Here is an 18,122-nt window from a genome sequence, read left to right as displayed (position 1 = left end):
AAAATGTATCCATCAAATGCAATGAAGGTACCACACTAATGAAAGAAGTTGTTGATGTAGGGAAAGTGGGAGGTGTGGAGAATTGGACATAGAGAAACCTATTTTTTTTTTCTTCCCCTCCCTGCCCCTGCCCTGCTGTTTTTGCTGTCTGTGTCCATTCGCTGTGTGATCTTTTGAATCTATTTCTCTTTTTGTCTTCTCTTCTCGCCTTCTTCTCTAGGATTCACCAGATTCGATCCTGGGGACCTCTGATGTGGAGAGAGTTTCCCTGTCAATTGCGCCACCTCAGTTCTTGGTCTGCTGCACTTCACGTTGACTCTGCCCTTCATCTCTCTTTTTGTTGCATCATCATTTTGCCACATGACTCACTTGTGTGGGTACTGGCTCACTGCATGGGCACTTGGCTTGCCGCATAGACACTGGCTTGCCAAGTGGGCACTTGCTCACCACATGGGCACTCATGGGCACTTGGTTCACCACATGGGCACTTGACTCATGGCCCAGGCACTAGGCTCACCATGAGGGCACTTGTGTGGGCACTCAGCTCACCACGTGGGCAACCATATTGGCACTCAGCTCACCACTAGGCACTCGGCTCACCACGCAGGCACTCCTTCTCTTTTCTTTCACCAGGAGGCCCCAAGGATCAAACCTGGGTCCTCCCATATGATAAGCAGAGGCCTTATCACTTGAGCCACATCCACTTCCCTCCTATATTTTTTAATGTAACATTTTGTGTGATCTATGTATCTTTTAAAAATAAAGATATTTTTTTTAAAAGAAGAAGAAATAGAAGATTTCAATAGAACAATAACAAGGCAAAAAAATTTTTAATTTAATTTAATTTAATTTAATTTAAAAAAAAATCACCTCCCCACAAAGAAATGTTGAGGACCATATGGCTTCACAGGGGAATTTTACCAAACATTACAAGAAAAATTAATACCAGTCCTGCTCAAACTCTTCCAAAAAACTGAAGAAGAGGGAACACTCCCTAACTCATTTTCTGAGATCAGAATCACCTTAATACGAAAGCCAGATAAAGCTAACACAACAAGAAAATATTATAGACCAATATCCCTTATAAATATAGATAAAAATTTTCTCAACAAAATACTGGTAAACCAAATCCAACAGTATATTAAAAGAATTACACATTATCATCAAGTGAGATTTACCTCAAGTATGCAAGGGTAGTGCAACATAAATTGACAAACCATATTTTAAAAATTGACACAGAAAAGACATTTGACAAAATCCAGCTCCACTTCTTAATAAGAACATTCAGAAAACTTGGAATAGAGGGACACTTCTTCAACATGATGAAGGGTCTATGTGAAAAACCCACAGCTAACATTATATTCAATGTTAAGTTCAGGAATAAGTCAAGGATATCCACTGTCACCACTGTTATTCACCATTTTACTGCAAGTTCTAGCCAGAGCAATTAGGCAAGAGAAAGAAATAAAAGCAATCCAAATTGGAAAGAAAGAAGGAAAATTTTCCCTACTTGCAGATGGCATGATCCTATGTATAGAAAACCCTAAAAACCCATAACAAAGCAGCTAATGCTATAAAATTAATTCATCAGAATGGTGGGGTACAAGATCAACAGCCAAAAATCAGTGGTGTTTATATACACAATCTGAGGGAGGGGGGGGAATTATTTTTAATTCCATTTACATTAGCAACTAAAAGAATCAAAAATCTAGGAGTAAATTTAACCAAGATCTTGTACATGGAAAACTACAAAATATTTATGAAGGAAATCTAAAATAATGGAAGGACATTCCATGTTCATGGATTGAGCAACTAAATATTGTTAAGATGTCAGTTCCTCCCAAAGGGGTTTACAGATTGAATGCAATTCCAATAAAAATTCCAACAACCTTCTTTGCAGAAATGGAAAAGCCAGTTCTCAAAGTTGTATGGAAGGGTCAGGGTCCCCAAATAGCCAAAATATCTTGGAAAAGAAGAATGAAGTTGGAGAACTCACACCTCCCAATCCTAAAACTTATTACAAAGCCACAATAATCAAAACAGCACAGTACTGGCAAAGGACAGACCAATTGAGTCAAATTGAGAGTTCAGAAATCAACCCTCACATTTATGGCCAACTGATTTTTTGACAAGGGGGCAAAGACCACTCAACTGGAAAAGAACAGTCTCTTCAACAAATGGTTCTGGGAAAACTGTATCTCCAAATGCAAAAGAATGAAGGAGAACCCGTACCTCACACCAAATACAAAAATCAATTCAAAATTGATCAAAGAACTAAAAATAAGAGCCAGAACTCTAAGAATCCTAGAAGAAAATATAGGGCAGCATTCAGGTCCTTCTGTTAGGCAATGTATTCTTAGACTTTACACCAAAAGCATGAGAAATTAAAGTAAAAAATAGAAAAATGGGTTTTCATTAAAATCAAAAACTTTTGTGTATCAAAAGACTTTATCATTAAAGTAAATCAACAACCTACAGAATGGGAGAAAATATTTGGAACCCACCTATCTGATAAGGGCTTAATATCCAGACTATATAAAGAAATGCTACAACTCAACAACAAAAAGACAACACAATTTAAAAATGGGCAAAAGACTTGAATACATATTCATCCAAAGAAGATGTACAAATGGCCAATAAGCATATTAAAAGATACTCAACACCATAAGCCATCAAAGAAATGCAAATCAAAACCACAGTGAGATACCATTTCACACCCACTAGAATGGCTACTATTATAAAAAGAAAAATACAAGTGTTGGAGAGGTTGTGGAGAAATAGGAACACTAATTCATTGTTCGTGGGAATGTAAAATGGTTCAACCACTGTGGAAAAGTTTGCTGTTTCCACACAAAGTATACAATTAAAATATGGCCCACCAATACCAGTTCTGGGTATATACCCAAATAAATTGAAAGCAGGACTTGAACAGTAGCTGTTCATAGATATGAACATCAATAACACATAAACAGATGTTAGTAGCTACGAACAAACTGATATTCATAGCACATTATTTACAATTGCTGAAAGATGGATCAACCCAAGTGTCCATCAACAGATGAATGGATAAAGAAAATGTGGTTTATATAATGGTGGTATACATATACCACAAAATGTGTTATATACAATGTTTAATTGGTACAGAGCTTCTGTTTGGGGTGATGGAAAAGTTTTAGTAATGGATGGCGCGGTGATGATAGCACAATATTAAGAATATAATTAATACCACTAAATTGTGTGTTTGAAAGTGGCTAAAATGGGAAATTTTTAGGTTGTATATATGTCACCATAATAAAAATTTTAAAATACCATAGGGCTGTTCACAACACAGGAAATGAGCCCTAATGCAAACTTTAATAAAATTGTAATAGCAATTGTAACAAAATTACCACATTAATGCAAAGTGTTAACAATAGTTAAAACTGTGGTTTTGAGGGGAATTATGTACTTTCTGCATGCTTTTTCTGTAAATCTACAACTCCTCACGAAAAAATAAAAAACTAGTTTACTCGTCAATGCAAAGCCCTGGAGCTGCCTCAAAGAGCAACTGTTCAGTAGCTACTTGTTTTGAGAACTGTGCTAAGGAAGTAATCATAATCCCAAGCATAGATGTAATTTTGACTTTATCGTTATGAGACAAGGCAGACTTTTGGCCATTTCCACTTCTGGGTTGTTGTTTTTGTTGCTGTTGTTTACAGCAAATTTGAATCCTGCTCATCGAATTTGAGATGCAGTAAAACCCTCAGTTAATCAAAAACCTCTGAGTGTCTACAGTGTGTCCCATGATGGATAGAAACAAATGAAAACTTTACTGATATTGTCAGAATGAATTGCTTCCTTCTGGCATTCTCAGCCTATTCTTGACCTATTATTTTGTACCTCTTTCATTCTGCCTGGTACTTTAGAACATTTTTTCTTGTCTACTTCTACAAGAGGAATTTGAGTCCCTTGAGGCAGAGACATGTTCATCCTTATTTGCTCCAAAGCATCTAAACAGTGGCTGGTACATAGTAATTACCTTATGAACGTTTGTTGAAATGTTTAAGTGAACTAAATTAAAAGTCCAGGCTGTTCTCGTGACTTTCAAAGTACTACTGACTTTAAATGTGCAAAACTAAGACACATAAAGAGGAAAAAGAATTCCAAGGGTACTAAATTAAGTTCATGCAATTCAGAATAAAAATACTCTAGCTGACAATAGAAGGGAACCATCTGAGGCGCTGTGGGAAGATTTCACAGCGGAGACAACACAGTTATTCCAAATCCTGTAGGGAGGTGCTGCACAAGTCAGAGAGAGGAGTGGTAGAAGCTGGAGGATTTGTCAGACAAAGGAACAACTTGGACAGCGGCTGCAGAGAGGTATAGGGGAGTTAAAATACCCCAAGAATAGGTTCATCTACCAAGACCAAGTTTTGGATACCTGAGAAAATTAATTCACTATTTCTTGCTTCCATTTCTTCTGTAAAAGGTGTGGCTTGGAGTTAACCGATGGTTTGTAAGATAATTTTTTCAAAGCAGTAAAACACCAGTAATTCTTTTCTGGTGAAGGGGGACCGTGGGCTTCAGGGGCTCCATGATCTACCCTCTTGGCCATTCCCTCACCTCTTGAGGTGGTCCCTAAGACTCATCCACTGACCTGCTGGGGCACAGTAAACACTACTGTACCCAGCCATCTCTAAAGGCCCAAGTGGCAGAATGACTTCTCCGTCTATCAATGTGCACAGTTTGTACGGAAAGCAAGGAGACACCATGACTGGAATAAGTGTTCATGATGGGAAGCCGTGGAAACTGAGACTGCAAACATAAGCCAATCAGCATCATACATGGCACACAGTAAGAACATGGGAAATATTACCTAAATGTGTGTGGGAATGTGATATTGTAAGCTAGGTTCATGAGACTCAGCCAATCTTAGAACGCCTTCAACAGCAGTTACCAGTGCTTGGACTTGATTCAGCAAGAAAGATAGACATCTTAGTTTCTTTCTCAAGAGACTAGCAGGATGAATGGGGTATCTAAGAAAGAGGAGTCTGGCAACAGGAGTCTGGATCCCTCAACTAATTTATTTTCCCCTCTAATTAGAATATAGTCTGGGTATTGCATATTAAGTAATTATTAAGTTTTCTAAGGTATAATAACAACATTCTAGATATTCTTAGGAAATGCAGGCTAAAGTTTTTGGGAATGAAGGGTTGGGATAGCTATAACTTTTTTCAAATGATTCAGCAAGAATATTATGTAAATGTGGATATGCACATATATGTATACATATATCCATCTAGATAGATGCAAAGAATACAGCATAACATAATTGTTGAATCTAGTGGTGGGTATGCTTTTTTGTATGCATGAACATTTTCATTAAACAATTTGGAAAAGAAGAGAGTAAATGTATAGAGAAAGAGGACAACTAATAATGATACTCATAAACATTAAGAGAGTACTTACTCTGTGCCACGCATTCTCCTTAGTGCTGTTACATGTGTGACTGTTTAATACTCACAACATGATAGGTTGCAACAGGTCCTACTATTTGCCATTGAACAGAGCAGGAAACCTGAATCAGAGAAGTAACATGCCCAAGGACATACAACAAGGAAATGAGGGAGCTATAATTTAGACCTTGGCAGACTGCTCCACCACCTAGTTCTCTTGCCCACTCTTTCATACTCAATACCTTGCTAAAAGGGAAATAAGCATATCAGGAATATGGGTAGGTTCAGGGAGCAATGTAGGTTGAGTCCTGCCTCTCATGTTTCCTATCTGTAGTTCTGTATAATAATAATGGACCTCAGAACAAGGACCCTGAGGCAGAGCAAGATTCTGCATCCTGAAAGATTCAATGATGTTTAGTCTTACACGCTTTGTTTTCTAAGGCCATTAAGTGGACTAATTCATTTCATAAAGAAGTCTAAGAGTTCTAACATACTGAGTTTTCTCATTAACTCTTCTTTTATCCAAGTAACCAGACCTCTGCATTTTCTGGCCATTCTAGTTAATAGCAAACTTGCTGTAAAATTTCAGTGGCATGGAAAAATGCTTTAAAGAGAAAGCAGTTCCGCACCTCTCCCCACTAATTGATAATTGACAATAATCCAAATCTAAATGGCATATGCTTCAGAATTCAAAAATAGGGGTGGTAAAAATCTCAATATCCTGAAGAAATTACATGAGGGGAAAAAAATCTAACAAGCAAATTCCTGAAGACTCTCTTGCAAATTTCAAAGTGCTCTGATAGAAAGTTCTGAATTTTAACAGACACATTTCAAGACTTTGCAAGCACTTTGGTAATCTTGTAAACGCTTAAGCTGAATATGCATTAAATTTTAATCAAATCGCCACAAAAGCTTCCAGATAAATGGCACTATTTAGGTGCAGATGAAAAGTGTGAATTACCTTCTGCAATAGTCGCTGAAGTTGGTCTTTGAGTTTGTGCATTGATGTGTAAGCAAAGCCCTTACACAGGTTGTGAGGATGCTGCTATTCTTCCCTTGTCCCCCCCAAAGAGCCTGGAGGTAAGCAATTCACTCAGGAAGAAAAAAAAAAATAGGCAATGCCAACAGCTCATAAAAACAAGAGAAATTCAAGTGACTAGACCTCTGGCGCTGCTTTATTCTGATAAATTGAGTCTAATGGCCAATCAGTTTGTGCCCTTCTATGGAATTCCTTAAGTGGCTTAAATTTCACTTAAAACAAAAAACCCACAACTCCAAACATTGTGTTTAGAGATTATTATACTTTGCTCTGATCTCTACTGTAGTCATTTTCTGATTTTTTTTTCAATCATTAAAAACATAAATTTTGGTTCTAAAACATAATTGTGCATTGGCCTAAGCCTTACCTAGAAATGAGGAAAGATAAGGAAAATTTTAAAAAACACCTAAGGAAAATAGTGTTACGTGTTTCCTCATCTGTAAAATAGGAATAATAAAAGTGCCTCATAGGGTTGTTATGAGGATTAAATGAAATAATTTTAAAGTACTTGGCTGTTTAACTGTAAACTATATAAAATTGTTTAATAAAAATTTTAAAAACAAGTAAAAGAAACTTTAAAAGTACAAGTGGAATAAAGTTGGTGAACATAAGAAAACCTGCCTCTGCCCTCTTTAAAGTACAAATACTATGAGGCATTTCTGGAAGCAAAAAGAATTGAGGTACAGTGGAAGAAATGTGTTTCCAACAAGTCTTAGCTGAGTATGTTATCCTTTGGTTTATTTTCATTATATGAGTTTTTGATTCCTGCATACTTTGAAGTTTGCCTCAAGGGAAAAAGTTGAATTGGGACTCTTTGTGACTAAAATCTTTGGCCTAGAAGGTTGGCGCCTTCAGCTGTTTCTCATGCCAAGCCTTTGAGATTCTGTTCCCGTTCCAAAAGCTGACAGGAGCTTCCTTGCAAGTTCTTCTGAAAGAAATGAATGAGACTAAACTCCAACAGATTTCTGCCTTTATAGACCCTTAACTAGCCTAATTAGCTTGGTGAATTAGCAGTGTGAAGGCCAGAATGCAGAGTGCAGCAGGTCCCAGCTCTTGGGGTGGGGAGACACAGGAGGCCCCCACAGATCATGAAGCAGGACCAGTTCTGCAGCTCGTGGGGGGAACTCAAGAAAGACTGCCATGAAAAGATTGCAAAAAAACCCAGCTAATATCCCTTGGCTGTTTCCACAGGAACAGGATTTTGAACTTTGAGCCATGCAAAATTATACTTATACCCAGAAAAGGCTTTGTAATGCCAAACTACTGGCCATAAGCTATTACTTCATTTATACCTTTGGACTTAAAAAAGAGAAAGAAAGAAAATTTTAAGTTGATCCTGAGTAGCTCTTTTCTACCTCTGAGAAAAGGAGGAGGAAACAATACTGAAAATTGAAAATGGCATTATACCCTGTGAAGGGGGATCCAGATTAAAGAACTTCTAGGCTTCCTTAAAACAACAAATCTCAAATATTTCAGATTCACTCCCTTTGTATAACAGATATTTGTTAACACACCTTTTCCTATCCTGAAATTAAAAACCCTAACTTGTCCTTTTTATGCTACCTTGTCATAGCTCTGGGTTACATTTTATTTGGTTTTCTGTCGCCTGAGCCTAATAGGTCATCAGGCACATAGAAGGTGAATTAATGTGATTAATAAGGCCAAAAGGATAAGTTTACATTAATTAAGATGGGAAATGGTAAATACGTAGATTGATATTTTATCAGGAAGAATATTGAATAGTTTTAGGAACATAGAAAATACCTTCGGCTTTCTAGGTAGTCAAGGAGAGAAAGCGAGAGGAACAATTTAAAGAGATAAGCCTTTGTGGCTATGTAAGAGAGAAGAAATAGAATCTGGTAATCACTTACTCATGGATTATGGAGGAATTAATGAAGATATCAAATTCAAATGCTGCTTAGAAATTATGAAGGAAAAGAAAGGAGAGTTTTTGTAAGAGGTGAGGAATTATTTCATTGTCTAATTGAATAAGAAATGATGGCAATGAACACATTAAAAATTATGTAATATTTGTTAATAGCCATCAAAAGATATTTTAATTACCAGCCTTGCATTTCTTTTCTTTTTCAAACTAAGAAGGTAAACACCTTCATTTACTGTGGTAAATAGCGCAAAAAAGTGAAGATGAATTCTGAAACTAGCGTGAATACCCTTCAAGGATTTATATGGGCCAAGGCCTTTGACAACTCCAGTATCTCCTTCTTATGAGGGGACAAGATTTTATGTCTACTGTTGGATTTAGAATTAAGGGAAAATAAAAGTACCCTGTTCACAGACAACCAGATCCTGTACATATAAAACCCTAAGGAACTCCCAACAAAACTATTAGAACTAATTTTTTTTAAAAGTTCAGCAGGCTTATAGGTTACCAGTTCTACACTACTAAAGTCAATTATATTTTTATATGTCAATGATGAACAATCCAAAAATGAAATTAAGATAATTCCATTCACATGGAAATGTTCTAAAACTCAATTATGGTCATGGTTGCAAACGCAGTAAATTTTTTTTTTTAATCCATTAATTGCATAATTTAAAAAAGTATAGTTTATGGTATATAAATTATACCTCAATAAAATTGTTTTTAAAAAGTTAGAGAATGTCAGAAGGGATAAAAGACAATTTTTTTCCACCAAAGGATGATTTTACTCATTACCAATTCCTAACTTTTATCTTGTGATTTCTTGTGTCAGATATTCTAACCTTAAGGGGCAGAGTCCCCAGTTTAGTATTTAAAGGCCATTTGCAGAGTTGAAGTCGAGATGTACCACTGTCATAAATGTCAGGATTGGCACCAGTAGGCAGAAGGTTCACAATCACATTTGTATTGCTATTTATCTGGCAGAACACTATGAGCCTGGTTACAAAAGGAAAAAGCAGACCAAGGTAAGGTGAAAGGTGCTGGAATCAGCTCACAGTAGATTGGCTCAAAGGGAAGGCAACGCAGAACCTTAAGAAATAAAGGGACACAGAGAGACACACACAAGAGGGAAATAAAGATGGGACCAGGGGACTCACAGCTTCTGAAACTGAGAGAGCCTTGACCCTCGTTTCCACCTTGTGTTTATTGGAAACTACCAAGCAGCTGTTTGCATTTAGAACCGCAACATCATCTACAATAATAGGGAATGACTGCAACATCTAACAACTGCAACATCTACAATAGAACAGGTGTAATTTACAATAAGGAAGAGGTAAGCCAGTTTCCCACAATGGAAAGGTAAAGTCAAATGATCAAGGATGGCTGCGGGTGCTCGGGATCTACATTCCCTGGGGTTGGGTGGGTCACACCCTACAGGGACAAAAGTCACCGGTTGCTTAGAAGGGAGCTAACTCCTCGATTTCCAAGGCCCAGTTGGCTCCTTGTACCAAAGCAGAGGACCTGACTAGGCTAACCCCAAATTAACAGGACCCTCAGAACCCTCAACATTCAATTTTGCAGAAAAAGATGAAACCACAATCTTAAGGATATACAAAAGAACATTTCAGAAAATGTCAGAGGCATCATTCTCACCAGTGCGCTCTGCCTTTGGCTTTTTAAAGCCCTATCACACTTATACCTCAAGTCACACGTGCAAGCCTAAAACATTCCAGGGACAAAAAAGGGTATTTAATGCTTTTATGAACAGTTTGTATTTCTCGTTTAGAATATTTTCCATAACCCCCCATTATATCTTTAAAATTATCAGTGGACTTAGGCTTAGATTCCAGTCTTAAGGAGCAAAGTTTTCAGATATAATCTATGCTTTGGTGACTACAAAATTAACAGGTGCTTAACTGTAAAAAAGAATTTTTTTCCATTCAATAATGCAATTCATTAACTGACTTTATGACATTTAGGCCTGTAGCCATTTTTATTTGCTTTATTGTGATACTTATTAATCTACAAAAATAGATATTTTTCTCAAATTGAGAAATATTGAGAGACATAAGAAAATGCAGTAATCTTTTCTTATCTGTCATATTTTGGGTGTGTTGTGTTAACCAAATATTTTGGTTCAAAGAGAGGTGACTTTTTGTGAAAAAAAAAAGAACATAATGAAACAGGCACTACAGCTACATACATGTATTAGATCTTTCAACTAACTTATCTTAATACTCTGCAAAAAAGTGTTAATGGAGAACTAAAGTCACTTGTCTGTGATTACAAGGAGCAGCTCCTTAGATTCCCTTTGTGCTGGCACTGTGCTAAGGATTTTCTATATATTACTATCCTTAATCTTCACAATAAATCTAAGGGAAACGATTATTCTCATTTTACAGATCAGGTAACTGAGTAATTTAGGAATAATTCTTACCCTAAAAGAATTTCATTAGCAACTACCTGGTTTTGAAATGTATCTTTCCCTCTCTTCTATATGGCCTCCAACTTCTTCTTTGGTGATAGAGGATAATGCATATCAAGATCTGCAAGTGTATCAATATGAAAATTAATTATAATTTCCTGAAAAAGCAAGTTAAACTTTCTTTTATCAAGAATATCATCGTTGTCATCATTGCTATCATCATCATTGATAATAAAAATATCCAAATCAATATCATCAGAGATGCTTTTTCACCAAAGGTTGCCTGCTGGTCAGATCCTGGACCCCTGCCATGTGGCAGGACAAAAAGGTGGCTTCAGCTCACTTCAGGTTTGCTCTGCTGATTCCAGCCTCCAGTCTCCCTCTCAGCCTCTCTCTCAGCCTCTCAGTGTTTCTCTGTCTTGCTGCAGTCCTCTATCTCACATGGCAGGGTCAAAATGGTGGCTACCTATGTGTGTTTCTGCTTTCATTTCTCAATTTATGTAAGACTCCAGTATGAGCGTAGTGACTCAACCTGGGTCACACCTCACTGATGTAGTCCAATCAAGGGCCCTAAAGCGATCTAGTCAAATGTCCTTTAATTGAATCTAATGAAATCAAAGGATACCACACCTACAGGAACAGATGGGTTAAAAGAACATTGTCTTTTCTTGGATTTACAAAACTTCAAACTATCACACCCACCTAACCACACAGATCCAGCAAGCTCTTAAATTTCAATTTTAGAATCTATGACTCTTGATTCAGGTACTATTAGATGCTATTGAAATAGTGTTTGGTCCTGGAGAGCCAGGAGTATTCCAGGATCCAACCCCAGATGAATCCCCATTAGGTTGCTAAATTCAAATCCAAATCTCAGAATTTAATACTAAAATGTGATGAGGAACCTCCAGAGAGAATGGAATCAGACCTCCAGAGAACAATAGAAAACATTTTCCAACACCTAGCCCAGAGCCGATGTAGCAGAGACCTTGCCATATGTTTACCAAGCTCATTTTACTTTCCTCCTTGACACAAAGGAAGATGGAACTTCCCTAGCCCCTTAGCAGTTAGGCTGGGGGAAATGTGAGTTCTGGCCAAAGGGAGTTGGGAGGGCAGTAATGTACATCACTTCCAGGTCTGAACATAAAATTCTCTGTGAATACTTCTATACTTTCTACTCCCTATCTGTGATTACCCTGGGGGCTACGTGTTGACAATGGCCACCTCATAAGGTGAAAGGAGACTGGGGTCCTACTGAATCACAACCAATAGTATTGGACCATGATATGAGCAAGCTATATGTTTTTATCAATTTAAGTTACTGAAGTTGTTTATTACAGCAGTGAGACTAACTAGTATAGCTAGCCTGGACCTTCTGCACAAATCTTAGCAGAGGCAATGCCAGGTAGGGGAAACCTAATCTCTGGGTGGGGGCAGACCAAGAGGATTTGTGGGAGATCATGAAAGAAAAGGTGTTGATTTCTATGTCCTTCTTTTCATGGCATTTTACCTAACTTGTTCTCATCTGAGTCATACCCCTTTATTTCAAAAATTCATTCAGGAGCTATTGTTCTCTTTGCTTCTTGGGCTAAGGCAGTGACCCTGGATACTGTGTTGGAGAAGAGAAAAAGGAGTTAAAACAGACTCTTTCATAAGAACTCTATCAGAATTTGTTGAATCTTTAAATTAGTAGTTCCGCCTCTGGAAAAAGTGGCCCCTTCAGTGTCCTGGAATTATACTACTCAAATCACCTTCCTCCTCCTGGGGTGGGAAAAAGCAACATGGAAGGCCAGCAGGGAGACCTTGTGCTCACTATTCTGGGGACCTCTAGTGATCACCGGGACAGGGTATATTCATGAGGCTCCTATTCTGTGCACCAAAACAAATGAATAGGCTAAACCAGATTTTACCTTCCTAAGAAGAAAACTCTAAAATTCTTTAGAAGCACTATTTATATACAATAACAAATACATTCATTGTAGATAACTTTCAGCTGTTCATTAAATCAAATTCCATGGGGACATTTTATGCCAAAGCTTGGAAATTAGTCCTTGTTACTTTATGTAATTGGAAACAATAAAGCTAAGTACCTGTTATACTCTTGTGTAATTTGAAACAGGGATTTGCAACCTCAAGTCCTGTCTCCACACCTCTCAGTGGTCTCAGAATTAGTGGTGGGAATCTATGCACTATTTTCATTAAGTCAGAAAATGTTATAGAAATGGGACATTTAACTTAAAGCTTCATGAGATGACTAAAATGTCAAGTTTCTGTGATTTTGACTAAGATTACATCAGTTAGTATGAAAATTGGTTGTCTCAGAAGATGATTGGTAACTGATCATCTCATGTTACTAGGAAACTTTGAGTAAGTCATTTAATATCTTTGATTTATACAAATGGAATACATTAATCATACAGTAAGATTTTCATAAAGAACAACATTTAAGACATAGGCTCTTTGTAGGAAAAATTATTAATAGTTTGTAAATCTAGTCAAAAAGTGAAAACAACCTAAATGTAAAAAGGAGAATTTGGTCAAACCCCATTACTGAGGAATGAATAGATAAAATGCAGTATGTCCATACAATGGAAAATTATTCAGCCATACACAGGAATGAAGTATTGATGCATACAACTGCATGAATGAACCTCAAAAAGAAACCAGTTGTAAAAGGCCACATATTATATGATTCCATTTATATGGCTCGTCCATCAGATGCTATTTCAGTTTGCTAAAGGCTGCCAAGGCAATATACCAGAAATGGGTTGTTTTTTACAATGGGAATTTATGAACTTACAAGCTTACAGTTCTGAGGCCATGGAAGTGTCCAAATCAAGGTATCATCAGGAGACTTTCTTGCAGAGCTGCAGCTGTAGCAATTAGGCCATTTGTCAGTCTTTGCTTTCTCCTCCAGGCTCCATTGTTGCAGTTTCTGGCTTCCTCTCTCCCAGGTTCCTCTGATTTCAGCTTCTTGCTCTCATAACTTTCTCTCTCAGCTTCTGTAGGTTCCTCTATGTGCCTCTGTGGCCCCTTTCTCTGTATATTCATTCCATATACAAAGGACTAAGACCCACCCCCGGCTATGCCTTACTGGAGTAATCTAATCAAATAGTTCCTCTCTGGATCTAATCTAATCAAAGGTTCACAACAGGTTCACAACAGGAACATAATTTTCTAGGGTCCACAAAAGACTCAAACTTGTACCGAAGCCAATCTACAGAGACAGAAAAGTTCATTACTGGTGACCTAGGGCTGGGAAGGAGGGGAATGAGGAGTGACTGCTAATGGGTTTGAGCTTTCTTTTCGTGGTGGTGAAAAATTAGATTATGGTGATTGTTGCACAGCTTTATAAATGCTGTCAATCCTCTTCCTTGGAGATTTTCCCTTTTCCATCTGTGGCCAATGTCCCCAATCTGCACATATGACACCTTTTCTTTTTTCCTTTTTGAGGCATTTAATAAATTTCTACAAAAGTCACCAAGATGCACAAGAGCATGACTCTAAAATTTTTTTTATAATTATAAGCTATGTCAATTGTGAAATTTTAGGAAAATATAAAAGTATAAAGAAGAAAAATAAAAATGAGTTTGTTGAAATTTTGGCACATTACTTTCTCAGTAATTAGTCAGGGTTCTTCAAAAAAACAGAACTGATAGGGAGTATACACATATATAGACACACAAATATTAAGAGACTTATAGTAATTGGCTCAAGTGATCATCAGGATTGGAATATCCAAATTCTATAGCCAGACTGTTGCAAGTTGAGAACTCAGTTGTGATGTCGAGTTCCCTAGGACAAGCCACAGTTGGAAATTCGCATGAAGGTGATGATGAATTCCCTAGAAAAAGCTGGCTGGCTGAGGTAAAGATAGAAATTCTTCTTTCCGATTGTTGAAATCATCAGTTTTCTCTATAAGACATCCAACTAATTGGACTAGGAGACTTCTTTCATTGTTGAAGACAATGTCCTTCATTGATTATAGATGTAATCATTCATAGATGCAATCAAATGATTTAAATCTGTCTACAAAATATCCTAAAGTAACAATTGGGCTAGTGCTAGCTTGACCAAACAACTGGACACCATAACCTAGCCAAGATGACATATGAAATTAACCATTACCAGGTTTTTTATATAGTTGAAGTTAAATTGTAATTTCATTTTTATAGATTATAAGATTCACATAAATGTTCTTCGTGTTGATATCACCTGCTAAAGAGCCTAAGGTCAAAAGCACAAAGACTTACAGAATTCATGTTGTGGACAAAACTGACTCATAGATTAATTTCATGTTTTACTACTCAGGTTTTTTCTGTCCTACTTTCCAATTTCTCTTATTTCTATATTTAATCTTATTTATTTATTTGTGTTTATATAAACCACTCTAAAGGTTTTCTAAAACAATTTTTAAATAGAATAATTTTGTACCACTTTCTGCTCTCAAAAACATTTCCTACAACATTAAAACATTTATTTTTTTTAAGATTTATTTATTTATTTCTCTCCCCTTCTCCCTGCCCCCACCCCAGTTGTCTGTTCTCTGTGTCTATTTGCTGCATGCTCTTCTTTGTCTGCCTCTGTTGTTGTCAGCGGCATGGGAATCTGTTTCTTTTTGTTGTGTCATCTTGTTGTGTCAGTTCTCTATGTGTGCGGTGCCATTCTCGGGCAGGCTGCACTTTCTTTCGCGCTGGGCAGCTCTCCTTATGGGGCGCACTCCTTGCACGTGGGGCTCCCCTGCGCGGGGACACCCGTGAGTGGCAGGAGACTCCTTGCACGCATCAGCACTGTGCATGGGCCAGCTGCACCCGGGTCAAGGAGGCCCAGGTGTTTGAACCGCGGACCTCCCATGTGGTAGACGGACGCCCGAAACGGACTTTGGCCCAGTGGTTAGGGCGTCCGTCTACCATATGGGAGGTCCGCGGTTCAAACCCCGGGCCTCCTTGACCCGTGTGGAGCTGGTCATGCGCAGTGCTGATGCGCGCAAGGAGTGCCCTGCCACGCAGGGGTGTCCCCCGCGTGGGGGAGCCCCACGCGCAAGGAGTGCGCCCGTGAGGAAAGCCGCCCAGCGTGAAAAGAAAGTGCAGCCTGCCCAGGAATGGCGCCGCCCACACTTCCCGCGCCGCTGATGACAACAGAAGCGGACAAAGAAACAAGACGCAGCAAATAGACACCAAGAACAGACAACCAGGGGAGGGAGGGGGAAATTAAATAAATAAATAAATCTTTAAAAATAAATAAATAAATAAAACATTTAATGTTGTAGGAAATGATGTAAACATCATTTTTAATGGCTACATATAACTCAATCATCTAGATATGCCATAATTTACATGATAATTCCTCATTCCTTTATTTTGGACATTTAGTTTGTTTTAAATTTGTATTATTATAAACAATATTCTAGTGCATATTTTTGTGAATAATTATTAAGTCAAGACTTTTTTCCTTATGATAGATTTCTAGAAATAGAACAACTGGGTCAAAGATTATGGGTATTTTTAAGGATTTTGATACATTTTCATAATTTGGAAAAGCATAACTTTTAAAAATATTAATTGAATAAATGATATTTAGGATATATATCAAACTTTTAAGAATTTACAATACATCCTACATTTTAAGATGGTATGAAATACACAAAACTATAGTTTTAAATATACAAACATGTTAATTATACTGTTTATATCTCTGAGCTGTTTCACTGAGCTTTAAATTCCTTTGCAAACACTGCCCTTCCTTTATGAGCAACCACTACTGAAGGGTAAATTCTTAAGGACAGGATGGGGTAGCCTACTCTAGGATGTACAAAGTAGAAAGCAACCAATTGGCAAGGCTAAGACAAAGTTCTTGGGTATGGGAGATCTTAGAGTCATCCTTCTGAGGAGAATATTAACAAACCTGAAGGGCCTGCAGTAGATTGTACTTAATGGATTTAAAGTGCAGAGCTGGGAAGTGGACATGGCTCAACTCATAGAGCACCTGTCTACCATATGGAGGTCCAGGTTTCAAGCCCCAGGGCCTCCTTACCCATGTGGTAAACTGGTCGATGCACAGTGCTGCTGCACGCAAGGAGTGCTGTGCCATGCAGGGGTGCCCGTGCATAGGGGTGCTCCATGCACAAGGATTGTGCCCCTCAAGGAGAGCTGCCCCATGTGAAAAAAGCACAGCCTGCCCAGGACTGGTGCCGCACACACAGAGAACTGACGCAGCAAGATGATGCAACAAAAAGGAGACACAATTTCCCAGTACCACCTGATAGTGCAAGCGGACACAGAACACCACACAGTGAATGGGCACAGAGAGCAGACAACAGGGTGGAAGGGGAGAGAAACAAATATAATAAATCTTTAAAAAAATAAGAATAAAAAGTGCAGAGCTGTGATCTCAGTAAAGATGGTATTGCTCATGGACGGGGGTGTGGGGGAAAGCATATCAAAGTGTGGATGGGGAGGGTTTTGAGTTGTCACATGATTTGGAGAGCACCTCTGGCATTTAGTGGGTAGAGGCCAGAAGAGCTAGTGACTGCCTTGCTTGAGACTGTCACCTAAAATGATTCTCTAGCCCCTGATGCCAATATAGCTCCCACTGACACACATTGGGCTAGTTTTGAGTTGATGCAAGTACACCCCAAGAACTGACCTGTCTTCTGTTCCTTTAATCATTAAGGACCATAGAAATGTGGACATTCCAAGAGCAAATAACTTCAAAGTCCCTAAATGTGACTTTGTAAAAATGTACACTATGGTTAAAATGGGTGGAGAATAAAAGAAAATTTGAATTTATTAAACATCTATTATGTATCACAAACTTCCATAATCTTTTTCAATTCTTCAGCAATCTTGTAATAGGGCCATCATTATCCTGTTTACAAGAGAAGAAATTGAAATTTAGAAAGAATAAGTAGTTGACCAAGGCTCCTGGCACATGGCAGAGCTAAGATTCACTTTGAGGCTTCCTGATACATGTATTCAGTGTTGATAGGAACCCCTGTGACCAATCTGTTATCCATCCCTATCCTCACCAATGCAAAAGTCAGCGGGAAACAACAGTGTCACAAGTGATCAGGTACACTCCACTGGTCTAGACCTAAAAGAAGTAAAATTCTCTTTGCTAAAGTAGCATTTAGTCTAACATAAGAAACCATGTAGACCAGGGGTTCTAAACAAGGAGTCCATGAGCTTGAATTGAAATGCAAAAAACATTATTCTTGTGGGGACATGTTGGTGCCGGTGTGATATATTTATTAAATAATACACAGTATAGTGTGGACTTAGTAAGGGATCTGTGGTTTTCACCTGACTGGCAAAGGGCTTCGTGGAACAAAAAAGGTTAAGA

Source organism: Dasypus novemcinctus, chromosome 11, assembly GCF_030445035.2.
Source record: "Dasypus novemcinctus isolate mDasNov1 chromosome 11, mDasNov1.1.hap2, whole genome shotgun sequence".
Lineage (NCBI taxonomy): Eukaryota > Metazoa > Chordata > Mammalia > Cingulata > Dasypodidae > Dasypus > Dasypus novemcinctus.
This window is presented reverse-complemented; position numbering follows the sequence as displayed.